We start from the raw sequence: 20,678 nt of genomic DNA, 5'->3' as shown, positions 1-20,678 counted from the left end.
TATAGAAAAGGTTTGCTTCCTAGTATAAAGTCTAATGGCATGATGTCCCTGAGTTTTTCTTCATGGTTTTTCTATCGCTCCAGTAATCTGGAAGTTGACTGACAGCAGGGGGATATCTTTTTCCAAAGGAGTACGCTTAGTATTACAATTTCCTATTTAGGATTTAAAAATATCTATTATTTTTATAGCACTCTCTAGTATAGAAACCAAAACAATACTAAAATCCTTCGTAACATAATTATAAACCTTTTCTGTTTTGAAGACAAGATTTGTTTTTATTTTCTGGTTGCATTATATATTTGTTTTAGAATAAATAATTCACTTACTTGGAACAAAACTGAAAGTGTATGATCTCAATCTCATGCCTGTCTTCCTGCTCCGACTACCCCTTCCTAAGGGAATCTGAAGTTAGCAACTTCTTGTGTATCCTTCAAGAGATATTTTTTATTTATATCTTCATAGGGGGTACTAGTAAATGTTTATCAACCAGCTTGCTGGAAAAATAAAAACAAAATCATCCTAATTTTTTTAATCTATTGATTTCCATGGTATAAGTACTCACATCATGACTGATTTCATAAAACCAATAAAAGTCACCAGTCCAGAACTTGGGAAGAGATGTACACAATTGATCATCATAAGCAGTGTGCACTGGCTTTAGTATACCAGCTTTATATTTGTGTGAGCATATGCATAAATAATAAATATATACATGTGGACGCATTTAACATATGAAATGTACTATATGTGTATATATTTTTATTCAAATAATACATACCACACATACCTTTGTACATACTGTAGGTATACTGTGCACCTATGTATACTACATTTTTCCTTTTTTAATTTGACAAATCTTAGATCATTCCATATTAGTAGATATAGTACTGCCTTGTTTTTAATTGCAACAAGATTTCATTTAAATGTAAAATTTGACTTCGAGTTACATAAAGAAGGGATATAAAAATACCGGTACTGAGTGAGGCCTCATATTAACAGAGCCTTCTTTACTGTCTGGTTTTTCCTACTTTGGACTCATTGATTCAGCTGAAACTACAGAGGATTTTCACTTACACAGGACAAAAGTAAGGTGGTACCACTTCCTCAGCACTGCATGTTTGAAAATGCTAATAAGTACACAAAAGCACTGTATCTAAATTCCCATATGATGAAACTTTTATTTTTAAAAAAATGTTTAGACTGGATTTAAGAACATATTATCATCAATGGAATTGTCAAAGTTTTATATGAAATAGCAATTTTAATCATTTAGAAAAATTAGCCATTGGAAATCCTTTCAAAACCTTACACACCAGTGCTGCCAAAAACAGTTAAAGGGGAAATTAAGAAACTCCACTGCATTTCTTTATTAGCTGTTTGGCATTAATGACTTTGATAAAAATAATAAACCTCAATTTTGTGAATAACTAAGTGATTGTTCTGTATTTTACACTGCTTGTGATTTATCAATAAAATTTCACTTATTTTGAGGATATACTATATCTTTCATCATATATAGCTGAATCTATCAATGCCCCCACCCACATCCATTCATAGCCACTGTAGACAGCACCTGCAATTTCTATAGACAGTTCTGTAGACAATGTCTCAGCATTTGTCTCTCTCTGCCTGACAGCTCTCTCTAGCTGAAGGGGTACACTTAGCTTAGGGAAAGCACAAATGCCCTAGAGTTAACACTCCCAGAAACTTCAACCAATGAAGGAAAGGAGGTAGCAGATAATTCTCCTGACTGAGACAATTCTATTTAAGCTATATTCCCTATCATCTATCAGAAGGTGCTAAGTGGGACTGAAGTTCATTTAGCTACTGTGGTATACTACTTATTAATACTTCCTATAGGTTTTCAACCCTTCCCTGTCTCCTTCCTACTTCTCTAACATCCCTTCCTAGGATCATTCCTTAAATGAATTATCATTATTATTATTTTTTTTTGGGGGGGGGTACTAAGGATTGAACTCAGGAGGGGCACTCAACCACTGAGCCACATCCCCAGCCCTATTTTGTATTTTATTTAGTGACCTTGTCTCACTGAGGTGCTTAGCACCTCCCTTTTGCTGAGGCTGGCTTTGAACTCTCAATCCTCCTGCCTCAGCCTTCCAAGCCACTGATATTACAGGCGTGCATCTAGCTTAAATGAATTGACACCAATGATTCTTGCCTCTGAGTCTTATTTTGGTAGAATCCAAACTGAAACACCATGTAGCATTGATTTTCAAAACTATGTCTTTAGACTCTACAACTATATAACTCTTCTGTCAATATGGCCAATTACATGGGATACAATATGCTAAATCATTAAGTTATCTGTCTGGCTCTTTGGACATCCAACCAAAAGATCACAATCCTAGATTTAGAACTTGAAACTAAGAAAAAGACCAATACTTCAAACTTTCAAAATTAGTAAACCTTGGCATATTTGGCAAATTTATTTGAAGCTTTAAATATAAGAAATCAAACTTCAAAATGCAAACAATATGGAATAGCTACTATATTTGCCTGCTCCCATATACTCACTCCTCTAGGTCTCCCACATCTTTTGGTAACCCTAGTCCCTGAACAGGAAGTACAACATGACTAGGCTAAATTAATAACAATACTTCATCCTTCTGGGTACAGTAACTGATTCTGAAACAGGCATACAATCTAACACAGTCTTTTGCTGGAAACTTTCTAGCTAGAATTGGTATAGCAGCTACCCTCCTGCCTTGTGGGTTCTTACAGATGAAAACAAGTCTGGGATTGTCTGTGGTCCTGTTCCCAGGTATATAAAGAAAGTCCCTGCATTAAAAAGTATGTTCCTTGGGCTGGAGTTGTAGCTCAGTAGTAGAGTGCTTGCCTCGGATGCATGAGGTCCTGGGTTCGGTCCCCAGCACCACATAAAAAAATAAAAATAAAAATAAAGATATTGTGCCTATCTATAACTAATTTTTTTAACTTTAAAATATGCTCCTTGAGGAGCTACTTTTAGAGTATGCTCCTTGTCTTATTTCATCATTTCCCCTCAACAACTAAAGTAGTGTCTAGCACATATCAACTAAAATAGTACTTTATAAATACTTGTTAATCGAGACAACAGGTCAGAAAGAAGCTGACAGACCCGTATGAAAGATTTTATTAAAAGTACTGAATCCATTCTATTCTTGTGGCCACATCTATCCATGTTCTTCGGTATTAACAAAGATTTCTTCATTCTACTTAGTTTAAGCTGGGTTGGCATTATCAAACAGAAGTCTAGAAAAATATCACGTTAACCAAAGGAAAAATCCAACATACTGGATAAAGCAATTTGCTTTAACGTTGCTTCATTTTTAAAATATATATATTTTTAATTGTATATAGACACAATATCTTTATTTCATTATTTTGTTTATTTTTACATGGTGCTAAGGATGGAAGCCAGTGCCTCACACATGCTAGGCAAGCCCTATACCACTGAACCACAACTCCAGCCATCTTGCTTCATTTTTGATAAATAAAGTACTCAGATAAAGTACTCAGATAAGATTTCAAAAAAGGGAAAACAAGCAGTACTCACCTAGCATGTTTTATAAAAGATGATTAAGGAAATACTTTCATAAGACATACCTGAAAACCTCCCATTTAAAACAATATGAAGAATATTTTTTCTTAGTTATGTTCCATATTTGTCAAAGTACCTCCAATGACAGTTTTTGTTGTTGTTGCTGTTGCTGTTTTGTTTGTTTTTATAATTCAAGTTTGATTAGTTAACAAAGTAACTTCCAGAAAAATCACCTGGAAAATTTAAGGAGAAAACATCTTCTGGTTTACCCTCCAAAATAAGCAAACTTTATCCTCTCTTGATTATTTTGTGACACTAACATTTTATTGCATGTCTGACAACAAAAAGCACAATTTGTGGATTTTCACACTATATGACATTGAAAAACTTGTTGGCAAATAAGAAGATCCACCCATACTGATCACATAATTGGTACAGAAAAAAAATGTGTTTTTTAAGATTCAAGGTTTTTTTTCCCCTTCTAGAATCATGGCTGCTTTACTTTTGAAATATGTGCTTTGAAATTTCCAACATCTTGGCATAATATTTGTGTTTACAAAATCAGGATGTGGATTAAAAAGGCTGAAAACATTTCCATCTAAAATGCCCTGTTTCCAACCAATTCCATCAATTTTTCCAGATTATTCCTGCCCATTGATTTATCATTGTGTTTATTCTCTATGCTTCAACCAGAATCTGTGAATTGTAAGAAGGAACTTCTAGAATCAGTTATACCTTATTTTGGTGTTCTTTCAAAATATCCAGCTTAGTACCATACCTATTTCTAATAGGTTCATGTTAGCTAAATTATGTTACATAATACTATGGCAAAATTTTAAAAACATAGGCCTTAAAATTAAACAGATGTAAGTGGAAATCCTACATTTAGAAATTATTTGAAATACTAAATTCTTTATTTTCTTATTTTGTTTTATTTATTCATTCATTCATTTATTTTTGCAGTACTGGGGATTGAACCCTGGGGCACTTTACCACTGAGCTACAAAACCCAGCCTCTTTATTTTAAGACAGGCTAGCCTCAAACTTGTGACTTCCCTGTCTTAAGATTCCCAAACAGGGCTGGGATTGCTCATTGCATGTGCGGGGCACTGGGTTCAATCCTTAGCACCACATTAAAAAAAGATTCCCAAATAGCCAGGAATACAGGCATACACCACTACATGCAACTGAAATATTAAATACTAAGTCTTTATGAAAAAGTTGAGGGTGGTTGCATGAAAATCCAAGGGAAATCAGGAGGAAGGAGAAAGGGACCAGGTAGGGGTTGAAAGGAGGGAAAGGGGAGACACTGGGTAATGATATTGGACAAAATATACTGTCACTTTGCATGCACGTATGAGTATGTAACAATGAATCCCACCATTATGTATAATTCACTAATAAACAATATAAATAAACAAACTTTATTCAAAAGAGAATTATTACTAATTATCCCTTAAAAAGAGAACAGAATTCTTTAAAAAAAAACAAAGGTACTTCCTAAATGTTTTGATTCTAGAAAAACTGAAGTTTACATATAAGGTAGTTGTACCCAATGATGTAACCACTGTTGCCCAATAAAAATTTTAGAACCTGGGCTGGGGATGTGGCTCAAGTGGTAGCGCGCTCAACTGGCATGCGTGCTCGCCTGGCATGCGTGCGGCCCGGGTTCGATCCTCAGCACCACATACCAACAAAGATGTTGTGTCCGCCGTGAACTTAAAAATAAATATCAAAAATTCTCTCTCTCTCTCTCTCTCTCCTCTCTCATTCTCTCTTTAAAAAAAAAAAAATTTTAGAACCTAGTTGTTTTGACCATACACACAAACACAAATGATTTAACAGTAATTTTATTTCTAATAATACTTTTACTTACTGATGATTCTTTTTTACTAATACTTTTATTTAATAATTTACTTTTTTTTTTACTAATAATGCTTTTTTACTTTACTCATAATACTTTTAATAATACTGTCTTCACTTTGTAACTTCATCCACTGCTCTTTTCAGTGGTTCAGCCATGCTAAATATCTACTTCCCCACCTATCAATTATATTTTTACCAGTCAGCATCCAAAAGACTGAAACCTAGCAGAAATAAACACAGAGAGCACACCTCTTTAACTAGATAATCAACTTACATTGTTTAGTTTAGCCCCTTAAACTACCTTGTAAGGCCATCTGGCTAAGGGTCACCTTGAGATTAACCTAAGACATAAAAGAAAATGTTCCATTCTAGGACACCATAACACAGCTGTTCCTCTAGATGTAACTATTGAATTCACTATAACAACTAGACTCAAGAACAGAACACCATCACTTCTCTTATAAAAACAGAGAAAACACACATGAAGCTTTTTCTAAGGTACTTTAAAAGCTTACTAAAATAATCCAAATAGAGTCCTGGAGCAAGTCTGAGTTGTTATAATTTTATTCTGTTTTTAATCCTTTTTAAAAAATACTTAACTCCATTTTAAATCACTTGTATAATACAAATAGGTTTTTGATTAGCCTTTTTATTATAGAAATGAAAGATAATGTTTAAAAATAATAATAAATGAGAAGTAAATAAAGTAGAATGTGGAAGTTATCTGTGATCCACTACCCCTTTCCACCCACTAGAAACTCAGTAGTATCACACTACATATTTTTCTGGAATATAAATGTATGTATGTATACAATCAACTACAATTCCCTAAAAAACACGTGGCAGGTAAGCTTTTCATTCTTCACGCCTTTGCCCCTTTCATCTTCACAGCTGGAGTTATGTGCACATGTACAGTATGTATATGTATGTGTTAATGAATAATACCAACAAATTTGCTATCAACATAATATTTTTACACTACAAAAGTTCATCGTGTCAACTTATTTTTTATTAATTTTCTAAAAACCATATGCAAATAATTATTTTAATTTTCATGTTTATTTGCCTAAAATAATTTCCTTCTGTTCAACTGCTTTCTATTTGAAGTTTACAATAAAGACCTAGTATGGTTTTGTTTTTGTTTTTGTTCTTTTTCTTTTTTTGCATCAAATTTTCTCAGTAGATCCTCTATCATCAAAAGTTTTCCTGCCAAAACAGTGGTACCTGCCTGTAGTCCTAGTAACTCAGAAGGCTGAGGTAGGAAGATTGCAAATTTGAGGAAAGCCTCAGCAACTTGGTGACCCCTGTCTGAAAATAGAAAATAAAAAATAAAAAAGGGATGAAGATGTAACTCAGTGGTAGACTGTCCCTGGGTTCAATCCCTAGAACTACACACACACAAAGATTTTTCCTTTGTAACAAGTACTGTCATGCCCAATTTTATCAGAGTAAATTGTACAAATACAAATTATATAAAGACTATGTATCCTTCCATCAAACTTTAGTCAATAATAAATGTTGCCATTATACATTTTTTACAGATGTTTTTATTTGTAATATGTCAATATAAAGGTACATCTGAGTGGGTAACTAAGTTCTTTTTTTGTTGTTGTTGATTCATATTAATTATACAGAATAGTGAGTTTTATTGTGGCACACAGAATCCAAAAGTTCAGTTTTTTATCACATCTGAATAGGTAAATCTAATAGCTTCTACTTAATTCTTTCTTTCTTTTTTTTTTTTTAATGAACACAATGCCTTTATTTTTAGTTTTTTATTTTTATGTGGCACTGAGGATCAAACCCCATGCCTCACACATGCCAGGCAAGTGCTCTACCCCTGAGCCACAACCCCAGCCCCTGATTTCTTAATTGATTGCAGTAAGTAAAATTCTTAAATCCCAAGATTTTGTGTCCTCATCCCCAGGACTATGAATTTGATGCACAATCACACCCATCATTGTGTCATATGCCAAAAGAGATTTTGTAGAGAAAAAGTTACTAATGAGTAAATGGGGAATTTAAAAAAGGAAGATTACCCAGGTGGGCCTAATCTAATCACTCTGGGCCTGTTGCAGAAGAGCAAATCAGAAAGACACAGGATTGCTGGCTTTGAAAACTGAGGGAATCATGTGGAAAAGGGTTCAAAGTAGTCTCAAAGAGCTGAGAATAAATATTAGCTAACAACCAGCAAGAACAAAGGCATCTCCAGACGAGGTGGCACATGTGTGTAATCCCAGCAACTCAAGAGGCAGAGGCAGGAGGATCTTGAGTTCAAAGCCAATCTCAGCAGTTTAGTGAGGCACTTAGCAACTCAGCAAGACCCTGTCTCTAAACAAAAAATAAAAAGGGCTGGGGATAGTATGGCTCAGTGGTTAAGTACCCCGGGTTCAATCAATGGTATCAAAAATTAAAAAAAGAACACAAGCATCTCAGTTCTACAACCTCAGGGATCTGGATTCTGCCAACAACATGAATGAGTTTATGGAAAAACATTCTTCCCAAAAGTCTCTGACCAAGAATTCAACCCAGCTAATACTTGATTTTGACCTGTGAAACCCTGGAGAAAATAATTGGAGACCCCTTCCTGCCTTCACTTCTACCTTTAGAACTGCGAATTAATAAATGTGCTTTATATTAAGCTGCTAAATTTGTGGTTAATTCACTGATTCATAGAGAACTTCATAAGCAATTCCTGCAGGCTCATGTCTTATAAGTGAGTCAGGATTAATATTATAAGGCAAATGAGGCACTCATCCTGGGAACAAAATTTACTAGATAAATAATTTGAGATTAATTATCCATAATGAACAAACTATCAAAAATTTAAAGACAGGATTCAATCCTACATTTGCACAACTCACCTTATTTAATCTTGACCCTGTCAGATCTTAGCTAAACATCTGGTAATTTCTTACACATTTTTGAAAAATTTTGTATTTAAAAAATACTACTTATTTCAATTGCTGAACTCTTTGGTATCTTCTTATAGTTTGCATCCAGAGTAAGTGCTTCACTTGCCTGACCCTAGACCTGATGCCAATTTGGGGGCTAACTGATCTTCCACAAAACGCCATTAGCCATACAAATCACTGAACAGTTCAAGGACCTTCCAGACTGCTCTATAATGTTGCCAAGTCAATCCTTTCAAATATTTTTGTTTTGTCTAATATAATGCCACTGCCAGTGCCAAGGACAGTGAAAAGAACACAGTCAAAACTTTGGAATCAAAATATTCTTTGGGTCAAAACATACAATTTCAAAAAGATAATTAATTAAATATACTCAAATTATCAGAGTTAATGACATCTTTAAAGAAAGATCATGGGATAATTAGTCATTATTTGTGAAAATGAATAGGAAACATATAAATAAACTGAAATGTATTATTTGCATATAAAAATAGTTTTCTGGAATGCACTGGTAGAACCTGTGGTTCAACATGCTTTTGTTTTTTTAAAATAATGATGAGTTCACACAGTGCTGTCCACATATTTCCACCTAGTAGCCCTTGAATCAGTGCATGTTTTCACAATATTTAACAGGGAGAAAGGAGTCATATGTGGCTTCTGAACAAACTTCTGGTGCACAAAAACATTAAAGCATCATGGCACACACTTGCAATCCCAGCTATTTTGGGAGGTTAAGGCAGGAACAATAGTAAATTCAAGGTCAGTCTTGGCAATTTGGTAAGACCCTGTCTCAAAATAAAAAAGCACTGGAAATGTGGCTCAGTGGCACCCCTTGGGTTCAATTCCCAGTTCTGGAAAAAAAAAAAAACAGGTGGGGGATACTCAATATCCAATGTCAATGTCATATGAGTTTAATAATCCAACAAAGTATCTAATATATAATGTACATAATAGCTTAGGGAATATTAGAAGAAACAACAAATGAAATAATGTTAGCTAGTAATAAAAAATATTTTTTCAATAAAAGCCAGTAAAATTGTACTGAAATGAAGCCCAATAAAGAATTTATCCACAGCCGGACATGGTGGCGCATGCCTGTAATCCCAGTGGCTCAGGAGGGTAAGTCAGGGGAATCTCAAGTTCAGAGCCAGCCTCAGCAACTTAGTGAGACCCTGCCTCTAAATAAAATATAAAAAAGGGCTGGGAGTGTGGCTTAGTGGTTGAGCACCCCTGGGTTTAATCTGTGGTACCAAAAAAAAAAAAAAGAATTACCCACAGTTAAGTGATATATAGCAGAGCATTCTCAGCACAAGTGCTGCTGTATAGGTTGGATGCTGAATGTGCCCCCAAAGGCTTGCCACCAGGGTGACACTCTTGGGAGGTGGGGACTAGTAGAAGGTCTTTAGATTACTGAGGATGTACTCTTGAAGGGATATTCTGGGATTCTGACCACCTCCTAATTCTCTTGCTTTCTAACCATGAGGTGAGTAGTTCTGCTCTGCCAAGTGCTCCCACCATGATGTGGTCTTACCAATATCCAAAAGCAACAGGGTCAATCACATACTGCAATCTTCAAAACTATGAGACAAACTTTTTATAAGTTAATTCTCTTAGGTATCTTGTTTTAGTGATAGAACACTAACACAAGTACACACTCAGAATCCAAAAGTTCAGTTTTTGATCACATTCAAATCACAATTAACTCAATATTTCTAGTACCAATCAGAAAATGAGGTAAAATAGCTCACTTTTAATGTTCACTGTGCACTATTTGTAACAGCAAAGGAACATCTAACAATACCATATGGCAACAAAAAGGTTGAAGAAGTACACCTATTAACATGGAAATTGTCTCCAACATTTTAAGTGGAAGGAGTAAGTTATAAAAAAAAGAATGTAAAAACACTATTTCAAATGCTTCATTACTCTGAAGCTAAAAATATAATTTTGTGCACAGTAAATGAATAAGAGGCTCTGAGGTCTGAAAGGCCCAGGTCTGTACACTAGTTCCACCACTTAAAAGCTATGTGACCACTAACAAATTAACCTCTACATTAAAATGGTGATAACATCCACACACAAGAGCAAGACAAGAATTAAGTTAATGCAAAGCACTTAGCATTGTAGTTGTCATCCAGAAGGTATTCCACAAATGTCAACCATAGTTTCACTATATTTTATATTATTCACAGACTTCTGAATAAATCTCTAAAACTAAAACTTGGAGAGGAAGAAATGCCTGCAGTTCTGGCTAATATGAACTAAATAAACACACTATCTCTAGAACTGATTATCACTAGAAACTACACAGAATATATAGAAGTTTGCTAGAGATTCAAAAAAATAAATAGCAAGTAAACTGGGGAACAAAATAAAAACTTGAAGAACTGATATGGAAGTGATTCTCTAAGCTTTTCCCTTCCCATATGTCCAGACTAGATTCAAGGGCAGCCCGCATCTTGGAACTAAAAGGAGAAGTGGATGGGAAAAGGCCTAGGAGAATCTTTCTTCCTGGCTAAGCTATTGGGAGAGGGGCCCCTCTGCAGGATGGAGGATGCAGGTGGAATCCCAGTTCTCTTTTGTATTTCTTGCCCTGGCCCAAGGCAAGTACCAGTCACAAAACTACATTCCTGTAGCAATAACCACAGTGACATATAAAACTCTTTCTGTATAGAACAGTCAGTAAAAGAAACTCCCTGTGATTAGCAGAGTGCAGGAAAAAAAAAAAAAAACAGGTTATTTCTTCCTCTTCTTGCTGTCACCATTCTAGTCTAGAGACAGACCAAGTTGTAGAAAGTGAGTGATAGTGCAGAAAAGTTTAAAATCCTGGCTTTATAGTAAGAAAATGGCTCCAGGGAGACAGAATGTGAAGATAAACCATGGAGAAGGAGGAGCTGGAGGAAAAGGAGCCCTCACTTTGAAAACTAAACTGACACTAAAACTACAACCCACAGAAGATAGCATGATGCTATATAGTTTGAATTCTACCAGGTTGACCTACATTTTAAAAGAAAAAAAAATCAACATTTTCCAGATGTCTCTGATAGGACTCTTTAGAGGAGTATAATAATAGTCAAAATATCCAAAAATACAAGAGACACCAAACCTAAGATGACTCAGATTTTGGAATTATCAAAAACCTTAAAGCAGCTATTATATTCAAGTTCCCTAGAGTAAAGGCAAATACATATGAAATTAATGAAAAGAAAACTTTTCACACAGAAATTATTAAAAAATATATATGGAAAATTTAGAGTTGAAAAACATAGTAACTAAAATAACAATCACTGTCCATTAGGTGTTTAGCTCAGTGGCAGAGCACTTGCTTAGTATAGAAGGCCCTGGGTTTGATTCTCAACCCTAAGGAAAAGAGGGGAGGGGACAAGTAAGGGAAAAAATAAAATAAACATCACTGTGTAGGCTCAACAACAAAATGAACATGACAGAACACAGACTTAGTAAACTTAAAAATAGATCAACAGAAATTACCCAATCTGAACAAGAGTAGAAAAAGAATAGAAAAAAAAATGAAAAAAGCCTCAAGTAGCTGTGAGAGAATACCAAAAGGTTCCTATCACTGGAGTCACATAAGTACAAGAAGGAAAAAAGTACAGGAGATAAAAATTAATAAAATAATGACTGAAAACTTGCCAAATTTCATGAAAAACATAAATTTATAGATTTGAGATGTTCAGTGAACCCAAAGAATTTAAATTTATGCCTACAAATAATCACATTGCTAAATATCAAAACTAAAGTAAAAAGTATTCTTCCAAGTAGCTAGAGAAAAATAACCTATAAGAGAACAATGATTCTCATGATTATAGATTTTTCATCAGAAATCACAGACGCCAGAGGACAACAAATCACACTTTTAAGAATGTGAGATTCGGGGCTGAGATTGTGGCTCAGTGGTAGAGTACTTGCCTGGCATGTGTGAGGCCCTGGGTTCAATTCTCACCCCATGTATAAATAAATAAATAAATAAATAAATAAATAAATAAATAAAAATAAAGGTTCATCCACAACTAAAAAATATATATTAAAAATAAATAAATAGGGGGCTGGGGATGTGGCTCAAGCGGTTGCGCGCTCGCCTAGCGTGTGTGCGGCCCGGGTTCGATCCTCAGCACCACATACCAACAAAGATGTTGTGTCTGCCGAGAACTAAGAAAAAATAAATAAATGTTAAAATTCTCTCTCTCTCTCTCTCTGTCCCCCCCTCTCTCTCACACTCTCTTTTAAAAAAATAAATAAATAAATAAATAGGGGCCAGGGTTGTGGCTCAGTGGCAGAGCGCTTGTCTAGCATGCATGAGGCACTGGGTTCAATCCCCGACACCACATAAAAACAAATAAAGCGTTATTTTAAATAAATAAATAAATAAATAAATAAATAAGGGCTGGGATTGTAGCTCAGTGGTAGTGTGCTTATCCAGCATGCAGGTGGCACTGGGTTTGATTCTCAGCACCACATATAAATGAATAAATAAAAAATAAAGGTCGATCAACAACTTAAAAAATGTTTTAAAATAAATAAATAGAAAGGTCTGCCAACAACTAAAACAATATTTTAAAAAAAGAATGTGAAATTTGAGATTTCTATATTCACTGAAAATAAGTCTATCAGGGAGATGTTTCCGGATTAAAGAAAATATAATTTATTCAAGAGCAAAAAATTGTCTCAAACAAATGTTAAATGTGGGTCTTCAGAAAATAGTAAAATGATACCGGAGGGAAACTAGAATTAAAGGAATAAAACAGAGCTAATGAAATAATAAATACATGGATATGTAAAAGATTACTTTTCTCTCCTTAAATCCATTAAAATAATTACTGAAAGGAAAACTGTAATGCGAGGCTCAGGAGACTAAGGCAGGAAGACAGCAAGTTCAAAGCCAGTCTCGGCAACTTACCAAGGCCCTGACCAACTCGGCAAGACTTTGTCTCTTTAAAACAAAAAAAAAAAAAAATTTAAAAAAGACTGGGGATGTGGCTCAGTGATTAAGTGCCCCTGGGTTCAATCCCTAGTATCAAAACAAAAAAATTATAATGCTAATGTGGTTTTCAATGTATAAAGATGTAATATACAGTACGACTATAACATAAATGAAAGAGGCTAAAGAGACATATAACTCTAAGATTTCCACATTTCACCTGAAGTGTTAAACATTAATTTTAAAGAGAATATTAAAAGTTAGAAATGTATATTGTAATAACCATAACAACCACCAACAAAAAAATCTATACAAAAAGATACAACCCAAATAATCAATACATATGCCAATAATCCCAATGGCTTGGGAAGCTATGGCAGAAGGATTGCAAGTTCAAAGCAAGCCTCAGCAACTTAGTGAGATGCTCAGCAATTTAGCGAAATCCTGTCTCAAACATAATAAAAATAAAAAGGGCTGAGGATGTGGCTCAGTACCTGGGTTCAACCAGAAGGAAGGAAGGGAGGAAGGGAGGAAGGGAGGGAGGAAGGGAGGAAGGGAGGAAGGAAGGAAGATAGATCAGTACATATATTAAAACGAATTACTAAAAAATAGTCAAGCAGCCAGGCTCAGTGGTGCACACCTGTGATCCCAGCAGCTTGGGAGGCTGAGACAGGAGGATAGTGAGTTCAAAGCCAGCCTCAGCAATGGTGAGGTGCTAAGCAACTCAGTGAGACCCTGTCTCTAAATAAAATACAAAATAGGCCTGGAGAGGTGGCTCAGTGGTCAAGTGCCACTGAGTTCAATTCCTGGTACCAAAAAAAAAAAAAAAAAAAAATTGTGAAGCAATTCATAAAAGGTAGAAAAGAGAAGAAACTAGAACAAAAGAAGAAATGGAAAATTAAAAAAAAAAAAAAAAGCAAACCTGTATCCAAACATACCAATAATTCACTAAATGTAAATCGTCTAACATAGCTAATTAAAAGAGATAATCAAGACTAGATTAAAGTGCTGAGGCTATATATAGCTCAGTGGCAGAGCACTTGCCTAGCATGTATTAGGCACAGGGTTCGATCCTTAGCACCACATAAAAATAAATAAAGGTATTCTGTCCATCTACAACTACAAAAAATATTTAAAAAAACACAAGACCCAGATAGCTACATGCTGTCTACAAGACAGCCCTTTAAATACAATATAGAAGGGATGGAACTATAAATACAATTATCAAAGTACACTTAGAACAGGAAAACTACCGGGGCTGGGGTTATGGCTCAGCAGTAGAACACTCGCCTCACACCTGTAAGGCCCTGGGTTCGATCCTCGGCACCACATATAATAAAGTTATTTTTTTAAAAAAAAACAGTAAAATTACCAGTGATAGAAAGAATGACATAGTAAAAAGTTTAATTCACCAAAAAAGATACAATACTAAATGTTAATACACATTTTTAAAAAAACTTGTAAATAGAAGAAACAAAACCTAACAGAACTGAAAGAAACAGAAAAATCAACGAATTTATTTCAAGAATTCAATTACTTCTCTCTCAGTAATTGGTAAAATACACAGAAAATCAGCAAAGATATATAAGACCTAAATACCACTATTAATTTGGCTTAGAATACTCCACTCAAAAATTGCAGAATACCCAAGGGCACATGAAACATCTGTTTAGTGTATCACATCTTGGTATACAAAACAAACCTTAAAAAATTTATAAGAAAAGAGATCATATATATATTCTCTGAAATGGAATCCAATTAATAAATGAGCTATCTGGAAAGCCCCCAAATATTGAGAAATTGAACAAGACCCTTCTACATAATCTGTGGGTCAAAGAAGCAGCTTCAAAGAAAACTAGACAATATTTTGAAGTAAATTAAAATTAAAATACAGCATTTCAAGTTTTGGGATACATATAAAAGCTGCTCAGCAAATTATGTATACCATTACATGCCATTATTAGATAAGAAGGTCTCTAGAGACCCTGTCCTGCGCCTATTAGAAGAAAAATTATGCCCAAATCTCCATCATGTCCGTTCAGGAATTGAATTCCTCAACTACACTCCCAAAGTGCAAGAAGTAGAATCAGGAATCAATAAATGGACCGGACGCAATGGTGCACGCCTGTAATCCCAGCAGCTTGAGAGGACAGTGAGTTCAAAGCCAGCCTCAGCAACGGCGAGGTGTTAATAAACAAGTCAGTGAGACCCTGTCTCTAAATAAAATCAAAATAGGTATGGGGATGTGGCTCAGTAGCCAAGTGCCTCTGAGTTCAATCCCTGGGTCAAAAAAAAAAAAGAAAGAAAGAAAAAGAAAATCAATAAATAGGATGGTATCAAACTGAAAAGCTTCTTCACAGCAAAGGAAATAATAAAGAACATAAAGAGAGAGCCTACAGAATGAGAAAAAATATTTGTCACCTGCACCTCAGACAGAGCATAACACCAGAAAAACAAGCAACCCAATCAATAAATGGGCAAAAGAACTAAACAGGGACTTCTCACAGGAGAAGAATTATGATCCGTCAAGCAATATATTAAAAAAAGGTTCAACACCACTAACAATTAGAGAAATGCAAATTAAAACTTCCTTGAGATTTCATCTCACTCCAGTCAGAATGGCAATTATCAAGAATACAAGTAACAATAAATGTTGGCAAGGATGTGGGGGAGAAAGTACACTCATACATCACTAGTGGGACTGCAAATTGGTACAACCACTCTAAAAAGCAGAATGGAGATTCCTTAGAAAACTTGGACTGGAACCACCATTTGACCCAGCTATCCCACACCTTGATCTATACCCAAGGACTACAGAGATACAGCCACCTCAATGTTCACAGCAGCTCAATTCACAATAGCTAAACTGTGGAAACAGCCTAGATGCTCTTCAATAGATGAATAGATAAAGAAATTGTGATATATACATACACAATAAAATATCACTCAGCTTTACAGAATAATAAAATTATGTCATTTACAGGTAAATGGACAGAGCTGGAGAATATCGAACTAAGTGAAATAAGCCAATCCCCAAAAAACCAAAGGCTCAATGTTTGCTGATCCATAAAGGGGTGGGGGGAGAAGCCAAGGAAAGACTAAAGGAATTTTGAATTGAGCAGAGGAGTTGGGGGAGGAGATGGTGGATTGAGATGGACAATTATTACCCCTATGTATGGGTATGACTGCACAAATGGTATGACTCTACATCATGTACAACCAGAGAAATGAAACACTGTGCTCCATTTGTATAAAAAATAATTAATTAAATTAAAAAAAAGAAAACTTGGAATGGAACCACACTATTTGACCCAGTTATCCCACTTCTCAGCATATACTCAAAGGATTTAAAATGAGCATTCTATAATGACAATGGCCACATCAATGTTTACAGCAGCTCAATTGACAATAGCCAAGCCATAGAACCAACTTAGGTGCCTGTCAATAGATGAATGAATAAAGAAAACGTGGTATATGTATACATACAAGGGGATATTTCCCAGCCATAAAGAAGAAGGCATTTGCTGATAAATGGATGGAACTGGAGACTATCATGCTAAATGAACTAAACCAATCCCAAAAAACCAAAGGCCAGGGCTAGAGTTGTAGCACATTGGTAGAGCACTTGCCTTGCATGTGTGACACACTGGGTTCAATTCTCAGCACCGCATATAAATAAATTAATAAAACAAAGGTCCAGCAACAACTAAAAAAATATTTTTTTTTATAAAAACAAAAAAATGGGGCTGAGGTTGTGGCTCAAAGGTAGAACACTCACCTAGTATGCATGAGGCACTGAGTTCAATCCTCAGTACCACATAAAATAAAGATATTGTGTCTCCACCTATAACTAAAAAATAAATGTTTAAAAAATTCTCTTAAAAAATTTTTTTAAAAAAGCCCAAAGGCCATATCTTTCTGATATGCAGTTGCTAATCCACAATAAGGGGGATGGAGGGAAGAATAGAACTTCACTGGATTAGATAAAGGGGGATAAAGAGAAGGGAGAGGAGATGGAAAACACAATATAATGTTCATATATGAATGTTAACTTCACATCACGTACAGCCACAAAAATGGGAAGTTATGCTCCATGTATGTATAATGTCAAAAATACACATCTACTGTCATGTATATCTAAAAAAAAATAAAAAATTTTAAAAACACTTAAAAAATAAAAAAGATCTCAAATTAATAATTTAAACTTCCATCTGAAAAGCTGGGGGGGGGGGAAACTTGGGGCTGAGATTGTGGCTCAGCAGTAGAGCGCTCGCCTAGCACAGGCGGGGCCCGAATTCGATCCTCAGCACCACATAAAAATTAAAAAATAAATGTTAAAAAATAAATAAATATTAAAAAAAAAAACCTAGAGCCAAGTCAAGTAAGAGGAAGAATATAATAAAGACAGGAGCAGAAATTCATGAAATGACAAAATATTAAAGACACTGATGAAACCAAAAGCTGGTTCTTTGACAAGTTCTATAAAAATGATAAACTTACAGCAAGACTAACCACGAAAAATAATAACAAATTTCTAACAAGAATGAAGGAAGAAATGAAGATACCATTACAAACTCCACAGATTTAATTAAAAGAATAATGAAACACCACAACATCATGTACATAAGTGGACCAATTCCTTGAAAGACCAAATGTACCAAAGTTCAATTCTCAAAAAAAAAAATTAATTTAGGGCTGGAGTTGTGGCTCAGTGGTAGAGCGCTTGCCTAGTATGAGGCACTGGGTTCGATTCTCAACATCACATTAAAAAATAAATAAGTGTATTAAAAATGGATAATCAAAATAATCCTGTATCTATTAAACTGATTTGATATCTTAAATCTAGCAAAGAAAATTCCAGGCCAAGATGATTTCACTAGGGAAATTCTAACTTAAAATTAAGAAAGAGATAATACCAATGCCAAAGAATCTCTTCTCCAAAACAGATAAGGACAAGGATACTTTTCAACTCATTTTATGAAGCCAGGATTACTCTGACACCTAAACCAAAGACATTACAAGAACAGAACATTATAATCCAATATTCCTCAGGAACATAGGTGTAAAAATCCTTAACAAAATATTGGCAAAAAGTCACTTTGGGAAAATGGTAGTTTGTTTGTTTTTTGGGGGGGTAACTGGGGATTGAACCCAGGTGTGCTCTGCTACTAAAGTAAATTCCCCAGCCCCTTTTTATTTTGAGACAAGGTCTCACTAAGTTGCATAGGTCCTTGTTAAATTGCTGAGGCTGGCGTCAAACTTGCAATCTTCCTGCCTCAGCCTCCCAAGACACTGGGATTACAGGTGTATAACATCATACCTGGCTGGTAGTTTCTTTTAAACATACACTTATCATATGACCCAACAACCCCCACTCCTAGATGTTTAACAAAATAAAAACTATGTTCACCAAAAAAAGAACCCCAAAACTATATACAAACGCTTACAGCAGCTTCATTCATAATAGCTCCAAAATGCAAATTCCCAAATATCCTTCAACTGGCAAGTGAATAAACAAAGTATGTACATCCATATAATGAAATACAACTGAAAATAAAAAGAAATTAACTACTGATATATGCAACAAGTATGTATTGCTACATGAATGAAGTTAGACTCAAAAGGTTAGGTATTCTACAACTCATTTCCATGACATTCTGAAAAAAATAAAAGCTAATCAATTTATATGACCTAGATATGAAGGAGAATGACTTCAAAAGGTATGAGAAAAACCTTAGAAGTGATCAACATATTCTATATCTTGACTATAGTTATATTTACACAATTGTATTCTTTTGTCAAAATTCACGTATCAAAAAGGATGAATTTTAACACATACAAATACAGTTAGCAAGTAGATGTATAGACAACATCCAATGGTACCCAAGACCTCCAAACCAATAGGAAATGGACATAAGTCACTGTCTCTCAACACCACTCTACCATTTCTCCTCCTACCATATTCTCTCATAGAAAGTCATCCATTCATTCAATGAAACTTTTACCCAGTCTCAATTAAAGATTGCAAGTTCTCCCTTCCTGAATTGAGAGAAGACAGAAACAGATTAATTATAAAAGACACCATAGATCTTGCTCTTGCTGCCTGCTGGTGTTGGAGGGCCCTCCCTGCTTCAGATTTACCAATAGCATGTATCAATAAAAGTTACCCAAACTGCAGATAGGGGCAAGGGTACAGCTCGAAGAAAGGTGGTATACAGAACGGCTACCGCTCATGACAAAAAGCTTCAGAGTTCTTTCTCTGAAAAAAAAAAAAAAAACTGACTGGGAATAATACAGCTTGTATCAAAGAGCTGAACATGATTAAAGATGATGGGACAGTTATTCATTTCAACAATCCCAAAGTCCAACATCCCTGTCTGCTAATACCTTCACAATTACTGGTCATGCAGAAGCCAAACCAATCACAGAAGTGTTTCCTGGAATATTAAGTCAGCTTGGTGCTGACAGCTTAACAAGCCTTAAGAAATTAGCTGAACAGTTCCCATGGCCAAGTGTTGACAGTAAAGCACAAGAACCAGAAGACACTGATGAATAGGATGACAATGTTCCAGATCTTATAAAAAATTTTGATGAAGCATCAAAGAATAAAGCTAGGGCTGGGATTGTGGCTCAGTGACAGAGTGCTTGCCTCAAACATATGAGGGACTGGGTTCGATCCTCAGTACCACATAAAAATAAACAAACAAAATAAAGGTATTGTGTCCATCTACAACAATAACAAAAAAAAAGAATAAAGCTAATTATTTTGAATTTTGAATCTGGCCTGGGCTAGATTTAACAAATCAGCTATATGGTTCCAAATTTTAGACACACAGAACATCACCTGTTACTAGTTCAGTAATATAAATATTTTGTATATTAATAATGCTGCTTGCTCAGCATTTTTCAGTCATTTGATTTTGCATTTTGCACTTCTTCCCAGGATCTTTTCTTTGGGTCAAAATATGAAGTATTGGTGCAGTATGAGGGTGTTTTTTTAGTATTTTTTGGTGGGGAGGACCAGGGATTGAACTCAGGGGCACTCGACCACTGAGTCACATCCCCAACCCCTTTTTTGTATTTTATACGACAGGGTTTCACTAAGTTGCTTAGCACCTTACTTTTGCTGAGGCTGGCTTTGAACTTGTGATCCTCCTGCCTCAGTCTCCCAAGCCGCTGTGACTACAGGGTGTGCCACCAAATCTGAGGAGGGTGTTTTGGCTTTTACTTCTTGGTTTTCTGGGAGTATTTTTGATATACAAATTTATATATATGCATGTGGATATGTGTGTATACAGTGGACAGCAAACTGGAAAACAGTTCTATTTATCCTCTTCCTTCCCCCAGTAGAAATAAAACAAACCTTTACATTAAAAAAAAAAAAAAAAGATACCATAAGTCACTGGGCCATAGGATTTTTAAA

General features: G+C 35.1%; 1 protein-coding gene and 1 pseudogene across 1 annotated transcript in view; one reads left to right on the top strand and one right to left on the bottom strand.

Annotated features, from left to right (window-relative positions):
- The window catches only part of Fam117b (family with sequence similarity 117 member B), a 101,674-nt gene that overhangs the window by 69,767 nt on the left and 11,229 nt on the right, over positions 1-20,678 (bottom strand). The window lies entirely within an intron of this gene.
- Positions 19,573-19,892, top strand: LOC113194292 (transcription factor BTF3 homolog 4 pseudogene; annotated as a pseudogene).

The sequence above is a fragment of the Urocitellus parryii genome, chromosome 1 (genome assembly GCF_045843805.1).
Source record: "Urocitellus parryii isolate mUroPar1 chromosome 1, mUroPar1.hap1, whole genome shotgun sequence".
NCBI lineage: Eukaryota > Metazoa > Chordata > Mammalia > Rodentia > Sciuridae > Urocitellus > Urocitellus parryii.
The sequence above is the reverse complement of the archived record's forward strand: the minus strand, read 5'-3'. Positions and strand labels throughout refer to the sequence as shown.